Here is a 15,710-nt window from a genome sequence, read left to right as displayed (position 1 = left end):
CCGTATACCGCGCATGCTGCCCGACTCTCCCGTCGCCGCCTGACTCTCCTTTCGCCAGCCCCGACTCTCCTCTGGCCACCCCGACTCTCCTTTCGCCCGCCCGACTCTCCTCTCCACCTTGAAGTCCTGTCCCCACCCTGAAAGCCTGATGCCCCCCCCCGACGTCCGATTCACCCCCCCAGGACCGCTCGCACCCCCAACCCGAAGGACCGCTCGCACGCACCCGCACCCCCACCCCGAAGGACCGCTCGCACACACTCCCACCCACACCCGCACCCCCACCCTGAAGGACCGCTCGCACCCCCACAGCCTCCCGACCCCCCCCATCATGTAGAAGCTCCTACCGGTGTCCTGCTGCTTCCTCTTAGCGGTCCCGAGTCCCCGACACGATCGGGGCAAGAGGGAGCTCAAGCCCTCTTGCCCCAGCCAACCGCGGCACCCCCGACAAGATCGGGGCAAGAGGGAGCTCAAGCCCTCTTGCCCCAGCCAACCGCGGCACCCCCGACACGATCGGGGCAAGAGGGAGCTCAAGCCCTCTTGCCCCAGCCAACCGCGGCACCCCTGACACGATCGGGGCAAGAGGGAGCTCAAGCCCTCTTGCCACAGCCAACCGAGGCACCCCCGACAAGATCGGGGCAAGAGGGAGCTCAAGCCCTCTTGCCCCCCCGACTCCCCGACACGATCGGGGCAAAAGGGAGCCCAAACCCTCTTGCCCCGCCGACTCCCCAACTCCCCGACAATATCGGGCCAGGAGGGAGCCCAAACCCTCCTGGCCACGGCAACCCCCTACCCCCACCCCGCACTACATTACAGGCAGGAGGGATCCCAGGCCCTCCTGCCCTCGACGCAAACCCCCCTCCCCCCAACGACCGCCCCCCCAAGAACCTCCGACCGCCCCCCCAGCCGACCCGCGACCCCCCTGGCCGACCCCCACGACACCCCCACCCCCCTTCCCCCGTACCTTTGTATAGTTGGCCGGACAGACGGGAGCTAAACCCGCCTGTCCGGCAGGCAGCCAACGACGGAATGAGGCCGGATTGGCCCATTCGTCCCAAAGCTCCGCCTACTGGTGGGGCCTAAGGCGCCTGGGCCAATCAGAATAGGCCCGGGAGCCTTAGGTCCCTCCTGGGGGCGGGGCCTTGGGCACATGGTCGGGTTGAGCCCATGTGCCTCAGGCCCCGCCCCCAGGTGGGACCTAAGGCTCCCGGGCCTATTCTGATTGGCCCAGGCGCCTTAGGCCCCACCAGTAGGTGGAGCTTTGGGACGGATGGGCCAATCCGCCCTCATTCCGTCGTTGGCTGCCTGCCGGACAGGCGGGTTTAGCTCCCGTCTGTCCGGCCAACTATACAAAGGTACGGGGAAGGGGGGTGGGGGTGTCATGGGGGTCGTCCAGGGGGGTCGCGGGTCGGCTGGGGGGGCGGTCGGAGGTTCTTGGGGGGGGCGGTCGTTGGGGGGAGGGGGGTTTGCGTCGAGGGCAGGAGGGCCTGGGATCCCTCCTGCCCGTAATGTAGTGCGGGGTGGGGGTAGGGGGGTCACCGTGGCCAGGAGGGTTTGGGCTCCCTCCTGGCCCGAACAACTAGCGGGGGGGGGGGTCGCCAGGGCCAGGAGGACTTGGGCTCCCTCCTGGCCCGATATTGTCATGGAGTTGGGGAGTCGGCGGGGCAAGAGGGCTTGGGCTCCCTTTTGCCCCGATCGTGTCGGGGAGTCAGGGGGGCAAGAGGGCTTGAGCTCCCTCTTGCCCCGATCGTGTCGGGGGTGCCGCGGTTGGCTGGGGCAAGAGGGCTTGAGCTCCCTCTTGCCCCGATCGTGTCAGGACCGCCAAGAGGAAGCAGCAAGACACCGGTAGGAGCTTCTACATGATGGGGGGGGGGGGTCGGGAGGCTGTGGGGGTGCGAGCGGTCCTTCGGGGTGGGGGTGCGGGTGCGTGCGAGCGGTCCTTCGGGGTGGGGGTGTGAGCGGTCCTGCGGGGGGGGTGTGAATCAGACGTGGGGGGGAACTATGTAAAAAAAATTTTGTACAACGCGCTCACGCGTATAACGCGCAAGGGTGTGCGCGGTACGTAAAAACCACGTATAACGCGCGCGTTATATGCGAGAAAATACGGTAATCCTCCCACTGTCCCAGGTACATTAGATAGATTATGAGTCCACCAGGATAGACAGAGAAAATGTTCAAGTACCTGAATAAATTCATATAAAACCATTGTGAGCTTCCTTGGGAGAATGGTATAGAAAATTGAATAAATAAAGCTTTTTATTAGTTTTGTTGATGATTGTATTTTATAGTTTGTATTGTGCAAACTTTTTTTTTTTTTTAATTTATCAAATTTTTAAACTTTATCATTTATACAAATAATAAAGAAAGGAAATTTACAGAAACAGAAAAGAAAAGTAATTATAACCTCGAAAAGTTATATCACTAATTTCCTCAAGTCAACATAATTTGAGAGATAACAAACAGGGTTTAAATGAAACAGAAACATTCAAATATAATCATGATCAAAAAAGATCAAACACAATGGTGCTTAAATATTTCAAAACTCCAAATATTAATTACGTGGTGACAGAAGAACTAGCTTCATGATGTTGCAAAAATTGTTCTAGCTGAATAGAGTCCCAATAAACATAATCATTTTCCATTTAATCAATCATTTACAAGGAAACTTTAAATAAAATGTGGCACCCAAAGCTAACACCCTAAATTTCAAAGCCAAAAAGGATTTTCTTCTCAATTGTGTTGCTTGGGCCACATCTGGAAATATCAATACATTATCTCCACAGAATTTAGTTTGCTTATTTTGAAAATAAGCTTTCATTATTAAGGATTTATCTATCTCTCTTGTACATGTTATAAGAAGTGTAGATCTAGTTTGAATGATATCTTGTGAGTCCTCCAGGAAACCCGTCAAATCAAAATCAATTTGTTCCAACTGATCTACACCCGATTCTGTGGAAACTTTTTTCCTCTGAAGAATATAATATAAATTTGTTAGAGGCAAATTTTCTACGTCAGCCATCCCTAAAACTTCCTTAAAATATTTCTTAACCAATATTTCTGGAGACAACAAATGAGTTTTAGGGAAATTAACTAGGCGCAAATTTTTAGCTCTCTGCAAGTTCTCCATTTTTTCAAATTTCATATGAGTGATATGAAAATCCTTAACAGCTGTTGAAGAAACTGCTTGTAATGTAACCACATGGGACTCTGTTGTTCTAGTCAATTTTTCCATAATCTTTAAGTTGGAATCAACATTTACAAACTTATCAATCACTTCCTGTGAAAATTTAACATTCTGTGTCACCACAGAATTTAATAACCCCTCCATTCGAGTGTTAATTTGCCATAAATCTTTCAAGGTAACTTCCTGAGGTTCAGCCAGGGGCTCTCTAGCAAACAAAGCCTCATCTTGAAAGGATAAGGCTTTTGGTATCACCCCATAAACTAATAAGGGTGATCCCTGTTGCTCAGAGAGTCCCACCGGCTGAGAACTGGAGCCGGGCTTAGGCTCCATAACTTCAGGAATATTTGGTGGAGGCGGTTGATTTCTACCTGGAGGACTAAGAGATGCCCCTGATAGCGAATCCGCTCCCTGACTATGGCTTAAGGCACTGGAAGAAACAAAATGTCTATCTATGGGACCTGATAATATAGGCGTAGACACCTTAGCTTTCCCCTTTCTTTTCCCCATATTGAGAAATTAAATACATACAGTTTCTCCCGTTTCTCCCAGTGTCTCCAAGGGGCTCCCAAGGGGTAGGTCGAGCCCCTTAGGGCACGCCCCTTTGGCCACGCCCTGCGGCCGCACGCCACAGTCGCGGCGTCCCTTTCAATCGCGGGACGAGGACCTGCGTGACGTCAGGGCGTCTGTCTCTGCGGGTGCATGCAGGGATTCGGCTCCCGACGCTCCGGCTTCAGATGTTACAAAGCACTGCGGTCCTGGGCAGTATTAAGTCCTGAAGGTAATGACACCACAAATCCCTATATCCCTCCGGTGTCCTGCAGTCGCGGCGCCCCTTTCAACCGCGGGAAGAGGACCTGCGTGACGTCAGGGCGTCTGTCTCTGTGGGTGCCTGCAGGGAATCGGCTCCCGACGCTCCGGCATCAGATGTTACAAAGCGCTGCGGTCCTGGGCAGTATTAAGTCCTGAAGGTAATGACACCACAAATCCCTATGTCTCTCCTTGTGCAAACTTTTGAAGGAATTGAAGGTTGAAATCGGAGAGTTATTGCAAAAACTTGCAAACCTGTCAATCAGAACTGGTCAGATACCAGACGACTGGAAGAAAGCTAACGTCACGCCAATTTTCAAAAAAGGATCGAGAGGAGAACCGGGCAATTATAGACCTGTGAGTCTTACGTCTGTCCCAGGCAAGATGATTGAATCACTGATCAAGGATAGCATAGTTCAGCACTTGGACACACACGACTTGATGAAACCCAGTCAACATGGATTCAGGAAAGGGAAATCGTGTTTGACGAATTTACTCCAATTCTTTGAGACCGTGAACGAGCAAATTGATAGTGGAAAGCCGGTGGACATAATATACTTGGACTTCCAGAAAGCGTTCGACAAAGTTCCACACGAAAGACTTCTCAGGAAACTACAAAGCCATGGCATAGAGGGAGATATACAAAGATGGATAGGCAAATGGCTGGATAACAGGAAGCAGAGAGTGGGCATTAATGGGAAGTTCTCCGACTGGGAGATAGTGACTAGTGGTGTACCCCAGGGCTCAGTACTTGGACCGATCCTTTTTAATATTTATATCAATGACTTGGAAAACGGAACATCCAGTGAGATCATCAAGTTTGCAGATGACACAAAACTCTGCCGGGCAATCAGATCGCAGGAGGATAGTGAGGAACTCCAGAGCGATTTGTGTCGGTTAGAAAAATGGGCGGAGAAATGGCAGATGAAGTTCAACGTGGAGAAATGCAAGGTAATGCATTTAGGCAGTAAGAATAAGGAATACGAGTACAGAATGTCAGGTGCAAGTCTGGGAAAAAGTGTACAAGAAAGGGATCTGGGTGTACTGATAGATAGGACCCTGAAGCCGTTAGCACAATGCGCGGCAGCGGCAAAGAAGGCAAATAGAATGTTGGGCATGATAAAGAAAGGAATCTCGAGTAGATCGGAGAAAGTTATAATGCCGCTTTATAGGGCAATGGTCAGACCCCACTTGGAATACTGCGTCCAACATTGGTCTCCCTACCTAAAGAAGGATATAAAACTGCTGGAGAGGGTGCAGAGACGAGCAACCAAACTAGTGAAGGGTATGGAGAAACTGGTATATGAAGATCGACTTAAAACACTGGGATTGTTCTCCCTTGAGAAAAGGAGACTGCGTGGGGATATGATCGAGACCTTCAAAATACTGAAAGGAATCGACAAAATAGAGCAGAGAAGATTATTTACATTGTCCAATTTGACACGGACAAGAGGACATGAAATGAAGCTAAGGGGGGACAAGTTCAGGACTAATGTCAGAAAGTTCTGCTTCACACAGAGAGTGGTTGGCATCTGGAATACTCTCCCAGGGGAGATTATTGCAGAATCGACAGTCCTAGGCTTCAAAAGCAAACTAGATGCATATCTCCTTGAGAGAGGCATATAAAGTATGGTTGGCTATAAAATAAACCAGGTGTATACCTGGCAGGGCCTCCGCGTGTGCGGATCGCCGGACTTGATGGACCGAAGGTCTGATCCGGAGATGGCGCTTCTTATGTTCTTATGTTCTTATGTTCTTTTTAATAGCGTTATGCTAGGTTTTATTGAGATTTTAGAAGAATAGGACAGTATGATGTTTAGTCTTATAATATGTCTGATTATATTTTGATTATGCATGTTTTTATTGTAACCCGCTTAGGCATCAAGCGGAGAGGCATTTTCGATAGGACACCTATGTCTGAGATTGGATGTTTTGGGCAAGATGTCCACAACCCCCCCTCCCCCCCAGCATCCTCCACATTGCTGGACTACCCTGGATATCCCCAGACCATCACTGACATCCCCCCACATCCCCCAACATTGTTGAACCCTTTTCCTATATCCCCAGACCACCTCTCTCCCCTGTACCTGCTGATGACAGATCAGCAGAAGGGAAGCCCACTGCCTCATACCTACAGGGCTGCAAGCTGAGAATGACTGGCCTTCCCCTTACTAATGTACCTTGGGATACAGTGGAAGGGCCTAAGGCCCTGATTGGCTCAAAATGGCAATTATTTAAAAATATGAAGTTATATCTAGGTAATACAGAATGAATAAACACCAGAGAAAAACATATCAGTATGTAAAAATTCAAATTCTGGGCAATCAGAGCAGATGTTCCTTGCTATTGGAGGGGGTTGACAGAAACTAGGACTGAAATTATTTATCCCTACTAAAATTGGGTAAATTGGCAGTCCCTGTATGTTGTCCATCTTTATTCAGTCCTCTTAAAGCCTTTCTGCAGATTCCAGCCAGAATTATTTATTTATTTAATTTTCACAACTATTGCTTGCTTCTAGAGAATGACACAGTGGATTTTACCACGGCTAGCAGCGATTAGCCGCAGGTAACCCGCTAAAATGGTAGAAGGGGGAAAGGTGCTGACAGCAGGTACGGGGACAAGGCCATTCACCATCCCGTGGAATGGTGAATGGCCTTGTCCCCACAGTTAAGGAAGGGAACGCATGCGGTCACTGATCGCACGCAGCCCCGTCCCTCCTTCCTACCTACCCACCCGAATCTATCTATCTCCCTCCTTGTCCCTTACCTTTGCGGCATGTTTTATGGTTTCAAACTTGTTGAAAGCCGCCAGAGCGTACATGCAATCGCATGCGTGTGTGGGCAGAAGCTTCTCCTCTGACGCAACTTCAGGTTTCATCAGAGGAGAAGCTTCCGCCCACAAACGCACACAACTGCATGAACACTTCAGCGGCTTTTAACAAGTCTGAAACCTTAAAATGCGCCGAGAAGGTAAGGTGGAGGGAGGGAGATGCACGGACTGTGCAAGGGGTGCCGAAGGGCAGTGAGGAAGCGAGAGGGAAGGGTGAATGATGTGGGGATGGGGTTGGAGCAGTGAAGGGGACGGTGGGGATGGGGACGGGGCGGTGAAGGGGATGGTGGTCCGGTGACGGGGACAGATTTTTTCCCCGTGTCATTCTCTACTTGCTTCTCGACTTACAAAAGTCCAAAGTTTTGATATCAGAGGTGACAGAGATTAGACCCCTGTTAACTTCGCTTGTCACCTAATCAATTGTGCAAGTACAATGTTCAAACAACAAATGAGAGACACAACATTAAGTGCAGCTAAGATAGACCAAAAAAAAGGAAAAAAAAACCCTATTACAAATAACACTTTAAGCCTCTGTCAGATTAGTCAGGCACAACACTTCTTGATTACAAAGTGTTGCCATTTATCTAGAAACCAGACACAAAATTGTTTAAAATATTTTAATCACTGTTCCTCAAATAGATGCTATACTATTCATTTACAGCTTGTTCTGCTTGAACTTTCTTTTCAATTATTCTACTCACATAAGTTAAGATAGAAGGGAAATTTATAATTGTTTACACTCTTTAATCTGGACAATATTTTTATGCTTGCTTTAGCCTTTAATTTTGCTAGTGGCATCCACACAGTCCGGGTATAATCTTTGAAGGTATTTTCATCCAGAAAGGCATTTTTATGAGCATAAAAGAGCTTTTATTTGAATTACTCTAGGGGCTACATGGTGTCAAGCATATATGTACTTTTACACAGTGGTGTTTTGAGAGTAGGAGGCACCAGGGATGATGGCACCCCTCATCCTCTTCCCTGTCCTCCCCACAACTGCGCACATGCCTTCTCTACACCCCATGCCTTTTTAACTCTTCACAGGTGTGAGCAGCATCTCCAACCTGCTGCTCGCACTGGTTTTGGCTCTCCCTTTGATATCACTTCCTGGTCCCAGGACCATTAAGTGACATCAGAGGGAGAGTTGAGGTCAGCACAAGCAGCAGGTTAGAAATTCTGCTCACGCTGGTGAAGAGCCAAAGAGGTAAGAGAGGCAAATAGCCAAAGAGGTACAGTAGCGGAGAGGAAGGAAGGTGCCGGTGCCCCCACCAAAGTGACACCCCCACCAAAGTCCTCCTCCCTGTCTACACCACTGCTTTTACATGACCTATGTATAGGCATTTTCTAAGGCAGAGCACAAGTAAAATCATGATCTATATACTTTTCCCCAAACTTAACCCATACAGTTAGTGATCTTAAAGGCACTGACATTGAATATCCAAGTTTTCAGTAGCAGTGGGAAGTTACTGATGTCTGACGATATTCAGACCAGTTCCTGGATAACTGTCTGGATAAAGTTATGACAGCTTTGTTGAAGAATTTCATTGTAACATAGTAACGTAGTGTGATGTGCAACCTATGTCTGCTAGAGATGTCCCCAAAGTAGTGCGTACACAGGATCAAGAGAGGCAAATCACAGTACACTTTAAACCTCATGCAGATAAGTTTGAGGATATTCCCGCTGATTCCTTTAGAGCAGGGGTAGGGAACTCCAGTCCTCGAGAGCCATATTCCAGTCGTGTTTTCAGGATTTCCCAAATGAATATACATGAGATCTATTTGCATGCACTGCTTTCAATGCATATTCATTGGGGAAATCCTGAAAACACGACTGGAATACGGCTCTCGAGGACCGGAGTTCCCTAACCATGCTCTAGAGGGAGTTTGAGTGGTAAGCAGCCTGCACTTCCTAGCACACATCACTCTAGAGCATGGGTGTCAAAGTTCCTCCTCGAGGGCTGCAACCAGTCAGGTTTTCAGGATTTCCCCAATGAATATGCATGAGATCTATTAGCATACAATGAAAGCAGTGCATACAAATAGATCTCATGCATATTCATTGGGGAAATCCTGAAAACCCGACTGGATTGCAGCCCTCAAGGAGGGACTTTGACACCCTTGCTCTAGAGTTATTCCCTGCAATCTAGAGCACCTGCAACATCTGAAGGTTTGGGGCGTGGCTGTGCCTTTGTACACTGGAAGGCAGAGCAGCTTGGGGAGGAGAAGGAAAGGAATGCCAGACACTTGAGATACACACAGCGCTCAGGGCTGAAGGTTCTAAATGGGCAGGAGAGGTCAGAGACCATGGGATTAGTAGAGGCTGGTGAGGGATGCCAGAACCCGAGAGCCAGTGGGACCAGGTCATGGAGACTGCGCCATATGAACAGCTGGACTCAGCAGAGCAATCAATGGAAGTGTGTTGGAACACTAAGGCAAGTGAGCATTAATGCTTTGTAGATTTATGAAGTCTTTTTTTCCAGAAGACTAGAAGTCTAAGCCTGGAACAAACTTATCTTTTTCTTTTTCCCTGCTGCTGGTAATTCCTGAAAGGAGTGGGTTTTGTTTTCATGCGTTTTCATGCTTTTGAATGGAATTTTAAAAGACTGTTTGGCCCAAATTCACTAAGCAAACCGATTGTGTACCAATCGGTTTGCGACCCTGGCCCGATTCACTTACCTGTCTTCTGACCATCCTCTGATCCGTGCATACAAATGAGGACAACGGCATGCAAAATAGGCAGGGACGCGATTCACTAAAGAAAACCCTGCAACACCGACTGGGCTGGCTGATCAAAAAAAAGCGACTGCTGAGGACCAGTCGCTGAAGCCCTTTCCGGCTGCCCTGCCTTTTGCCGCCCTGTTCTCTGCCCTGTCAGCCCCTATCCTGTAGCCCTGGACATGCTGCCTGCCTGCCTGCTCTGAACCCGAACACCCTGCCTGCATGCCCTGGCTCTCCCACCCTTCCCCGCACTGCAAACCTGTGGTTTTAACCCGCGGATTAAAACCACGGCTCCCAAAAGTTCCTCGTTCGCTATTAAAAAAAATAATAGGCGATCGAGGAACTTTTCGGAGCCCATGGTTTTAACCCGCGGGTTAAAACTACGGGTATGCAGTATGGGGAAGGGTGGGAGAGTCGGGGCAGGCAGACAGGGTGTTCGGGTTCGGGGCTGTAAGGCAGGTGTGTTCGGGGCAGGCAGGCAGCACTTTTAGGTTCCCTGGCTGCGCTCAGTTTTAAAAAATGAAGAACAAAAAAAAAAAAAACAACTCCGACGGCCCGGAGGTCCCGCGCATGCTCAGACCATCTACAGATGGTCTGCACATGCGCGGGGATCACTATAGCGCGATCCATGCCTGCAGATGGGGGCATTCCTCTGATCGCCCTCATCTGCATGTTAGAGTTTGTAGAATTCGGCGGACCTGCCCAGATCGGGCCCGATTGGGCAGGTTAGTGAATCCTGGCCTTGTCTTTTTCTCTGCTTGCTGTGAGGACCAAACCAGAAGTAGAAGCTTTCTAATCACCTGTTTGTTTGCTCAGCACTGATTAGCCCACAGAGGGGAAAACTCAAGGGCTGCTGGAAGCCAGGATTGAGATAAGCTCACGCCTGCTGGGAAAGGGGTGAGACCAGTGAAGCTCAAGTGCTGGAAAGCGAAGTTGTACAGGACAGCACAAGTAGTAATCCTGAAAAACTATTTATAGGTTGTTTTTTTTTCTGTTTTGTGCCTGTTGAGGCACTCATATGTTGTGGAGCATTCTGACACTGTTTGAATCTTGTTTTTTTTCTTATTGCACAAACTGCTTTTGTTGTAACCAAGCTGAACATTTTGGTTCTCATTTACGCTCCTCTATAGCGCACTTTGTGGGTCAGAGCTTGGCTTTGTGGGAGGATCACGCTCCCCGTCTACGATTTTATGTTACAGCTTTAGAGACTCTACTCTGCTGAGCAGGCTGACTTGCTTGCTGGGGCATGGAGCATTGATTTGGGCTGCCCTATAACATCTCAGGTGCTCTCTCAATGTTTTGTGCTTTTATGTTCTATTTCTCATAGTATGCTTCATAGGGAGCAGGGATATAATTTTTTTTTTTTTAATTCTTTATTCATTTTTATAACTTACATCAAGTGTAACAAAAAGTAACATCATTTTAATTTAAATATATCACTTGAAATTCTATAATTAATCATATTCAATATATTTTATCCCATTCCCTCCCAACTCTTCAATATATCATAACACATATATTATATAATAAAGACTTTCCTTTCATTCAAAGCACTTAGCGAAAATTCAAAAAATTACCCCCTCCCCATTATTTCATTTGTACTAACCAGGGAAATGATATTTATTCATTGTAATAATTTGTTAATGGCCCCCACACATCTTAAAATGTATTAAAATGTCCTTTCTGAAGAGCTAATGTTCTTTCCATTTTATAAATATGACACACTGAATTCCAACAAAAACTATAGTTTAATCTACTCCAATTTTTCCAATTGCATGTTATTTGTTGATGGTGACTCCTGTTAAAATAAGTAAGAGTTTATTATTTTTGGAAGATATTTGGCTCTTAGCCTTCATAGACATGCCAAATAATACTGTATCATATGATAATGCCACATAATTTTCTAACAAACTATTAATTTGGCCCCAAACTGATTTCCAGAAAGCCATAATAAATGGACAATAGAACAATAAATGATCTAAAGTCCTTGCTTCAAGATGACAATGCCAACATCTATCCGACTTAGAGCAATCTAATTTTCTTACATAGAGCATTTATTTCTCCGTGGAGAGCACATCGAGCAGGTTTTGCTCCACATGCCCACTGCCCTAAGTGCAACTTGAGCTCTGCCACATGTTTTGGATGTGTCTGCAGGTGCAATCATTTTGGACGTGCTTGTGGGCCTTTTTGTCCTCACTGTGCCCTTCTTTACCTGTTTGTATCCCGACTCTAGCTCTTTTCTATGAGGGAAGTGCTCTTAGTCAGTTCTCTAAAGGGCATAGGCTGTTGGTCTTCAAGGCTCTCCTTTTAGCCAAGAAAGTTATTTTAGTTTATTGAAGAGCACCGTTTGCTCCTTCCTTATCTCAGTGGAAGTTGTTCCTAGATGAACTTGTGCTGTTGGAACGACGAACAGCGGGGGTGCACATGGAGGGACTTTGGAACAAATTTCAAGATATATGGGAGGTGTACTGGCTCTCTCTTCCTCATAGGGCGAGGAGTCTTCTGTTTAATTCCTGGATCCTTGGGGAATTTGGTGCAGGATGGGAGATAAGTTTTCTGTGTCAGCTAGATTTTTGCTTGCACTTCTTGCTCCTTTGATTTATTCTTTGGTTTTTTTTTTCCAGGGGGTCATGCATGCTACTGAGTAATTGTTTCTTATCTTTTGGTGTGCTATTGTTTCTTGTCTTCTTATGAGCTTCTTAGCCCTTGTGGCTACCACACAAGGTTGGGTGGGGAGGGTGGGTTCTGGTTAATTGAGCAGGGCCGCCATCAGAAATTTCTGGGCCCCTTACTGAGCAATCCTATTGGGTCCCCCATGCACCCCTTCCCCCCCCCCCCCCCCCCCCCCCTTCTTCCATGGGCCGAATACACACATACTTTTCTGCTAATGCTCCACCTAAGCCAGTCCCTTAAAATCTTCTCACGTCCATTGGGTGATTTGGCATAGAGGAGATATTCATAAAAAGGACGTCCGTCAAGATCTTTACTCATAGTCTGTGCCATTTGCTTTAAATCATCTTCCATCATTAATCCAAATTGCACAATTCTTTCTCTGTCTTTGGCCTGAATGGCATCTGGCCACATTGCTGGATCCTTCCAGTCAACAAATTTATGAGCAGGCGCGGAGAACGCATTTTTAAACAAATGTAGTTTATCCTTGTACTCCTTATGTAATTTTAATCATCTATGGATATGTTTGTATGTTTATTGTTCAAATGGTTTTATTTATTTCCCAAAATTTATTTTTGTTATACGCATTGAAAATATTTGATATTGCGTTTAAATCAAAATCTCAATAAACTTGAAACGAGTGCCCGTGAGATTGTGGGAGGGTTAAATACTCAAAACTTAGAAGAATAACAATTTACTTAAAGTTTTTGCTACGCCAGCTTTCTGGTATCTTTACATACAGTGGCGTACATAGCATATTTAACACCCGGGGTCCATCATTTTTTGGCACCCCCCCCATCTGTAAGAAAAACATGATTTTTAGTAACAAACCACACGTCACACATGAGTACCTAGGAAAAGGCAGCATCTTACATATTGCAGTGAGCAGTACATCAATACACCCATTGTAAAACTAAACAAGCCAGACCAGCACAGATCAATCCTACACCGTCAGTCCTAACAGAAAACCATGTCTTTTGAACACACAGAACACAGAAAATACCTTCGCCTAGTATGGAATATGTCATCACAAACTAACCCCTCACTCTTTTACAAAACTGTATTGTGGATTTTAGCCACAGTGGTAACAGCCCTGACGCTCATAGAATTCTGAGCATCAGAGCTGCTACCACCACGGCTGGTGCTAAAAAACGCTCCACAGTTTTGTAAAAGGGGGATAAAATAGAAATACACAGTTTCAACGCTCTAGCTCAGAGGTGCCCAAACTTTTTGAGCTTGTGAGCTACTTTAAAATGACCAAGTCAAAATGATCTACCAACAATAAAATTAAAAAACACAAAGCACACTATACACTGAGAAAATGTTAATTATCATTCCTATTCTGGGTTTTTTTCAAAGAGGTCAAGGCAGATGACTCTATGCATTGTCACCTCAGTAACAACCATACAAAAATAGACAAATATACCCTCCATTCTTTTTATTAAACCACAATAGCAGTTTTTAGTGCAGGGAGCTGCCCTGAATGCCCAGCGCTGCTCTTGACGCTCATAGGCTCCCTGCGCTAAAAAACACTATTGCGGTTTAGTAAAAGGGGACCATATTGTAAAATATAGACAGCAGATATAAATTCAGAACTGTGCATAGTAAGTGAAGGGAAGTTTTCATCTCTGGGAATTTACCCAGTTAACTATTAAGTTATTTGGGCAAATTCCTTTGAAAACTGTGGTAATACTGCCTCCACTTTGCTAAATTTAAAATAAAATCATTTTTCCTACCTTGTCTGGTGATTTCTGGTTGCACTTTCTTCTTCTGACTGTGCATCCATTCTTTCTTCCCTTCTATCAGCCTGTATGCTTTCTCTCCTCCACACCTCATTCCCTCCCCCAACTTTTTCTTCCTCTCTCCCTGACCTTTCTTTCTTTTTTCTGTTTCTCTTCTTTCCTTCTGTTTCCCTGCCTGCCCCCTTTCTTTCTTTCTCCCTAACGTTCCCCAAGCCACTGCCACTGCCGCTGCCATCGGGGAACAGGACCCACCAATGGATAACAGGCCCCAAAGCCGACGCCGACGCATGCCCTCCCTGCTTCGGGCCGATCAGTCTTCCTCTCCCCGACGTCAATTCTGCCGTTGGAGAGGAAGTTCAGCCCAGCCAGGCAGCGATTGGCTGGCCCGAACTTCCTCTCCAACTGCAGAATTGACGTCGGGGAGAGGAAGACTGATCGGCCTGATAGATTAGATCGCCAAGACAAAGTGAGTCCTGGGTGATCGACTCACTTTGCCTTGGCGAGCTAATGGCGCCCCTGCCTTAAAACACTGCCTAGGACCCTGGGGGAGCCTGGGCCCCCTGTCAGCTCTGGGCCCCTGAATGCAGGACTGGTAGTACTGCCCTGATGGCGGCCCTGTAATTGAGCTTTGGGTCTTTCCCCCTTTGTATGGTTGGTGTATTTGTATTTAGGGAAGGGTCTGTTGGGGGTATTATAAAATACTGTATTGGGCATGTACCGACCTTTGCCACTATGTATTTTTCTGTATCCTTGGTTTGTTTTGTTCTTCTGCCTTGGATAGGCAGGTGTGCTTGTTCTGATGGAGTGCTATTATCCTTTGCTGTTGGTTATGCCTAATAAAGAAAAGATTATACTGAAAAAACAAACAAACAAAAAACAGCAAACACCAAAAGGCACAAAAAATATTGAACTAAGCAAGTGTTCTATATCTACAAAGTTAGGCACTGAAACCTTTGTAGAATACTAGAATAAGCCAGTCTTTGAGCACCTAACTTTAGGCATGAGCATATACATGTTAAAGGCTTGTGTAAATATTGTCATTTGCATGAATAACTGACGGTATTGTATAAACTTAGCATGTAAAAATGCCTGACATGTCCCTGACCCACCCAGGCCCCTCCCATGATAATGTCCCCTTTACAGTTAGGCATTATAGACATAGGTACTACTGGCCAATATTCAAAGCCAGTTTAACTGGGCAGGAGCCTCTCCTACCTGGATCAATTGCTTATCATCAATTGGTGATATTCATTGGCATTTAACCGGACAGTACCACTGAATATCACCAAATACCACCAACAAAATGTGGGTTACTCAGGACAAGGGGTGGCATTGGGGAGAAGCTGAGGGTTATGTAGGTGCTGGCAATATTCAATGCTAGGGCCCACATTGGGGGGGTGAATTTAGGACAGCTCAAACTCTAGCCAATTATTAGCACTGATTAGGCTAATTAATCAATTAAGTTGTATATGCAAATCGGCTATGCGTACTGATTTGCGCACACAACTTAAGGCACAGACATGGGATTAAGTGCAACCTTGAAAATTGTGACCAGGTTCTATGAGTGCATTAATGTGCATAGTCATACTTCACTTGCAGCGACATGTTGGGCAAACTCCAAACAATTAGCACACAATCTGTGATTTTTTTGCTGTTATAGGGGTATTCAGTGCAAAAATTTAAAATATTCAGCAAAAGACCCTCTAAAAGTTCTTACTACATTTTCTCAATAAAGTAATAAAATTGCAGTTACAGTTACTTTA

Source organism: Geotrypetes seraphini, chromosome 3, assembly GCF_902459505.1.
Source record: "Geotrypetes seraphini chromosome 3, aGeoSer1.1, whole genome shotgun sequence".
Lineage (NCBI taxonomy): Eukaryota > Metazoa > Chordata > Amphibia > Gymnophiona > Dermophiidae > Geotrypetes > Geotrypetes seraphini.
Note: the sequence above shows the minus strand (reverse complement) of the source record.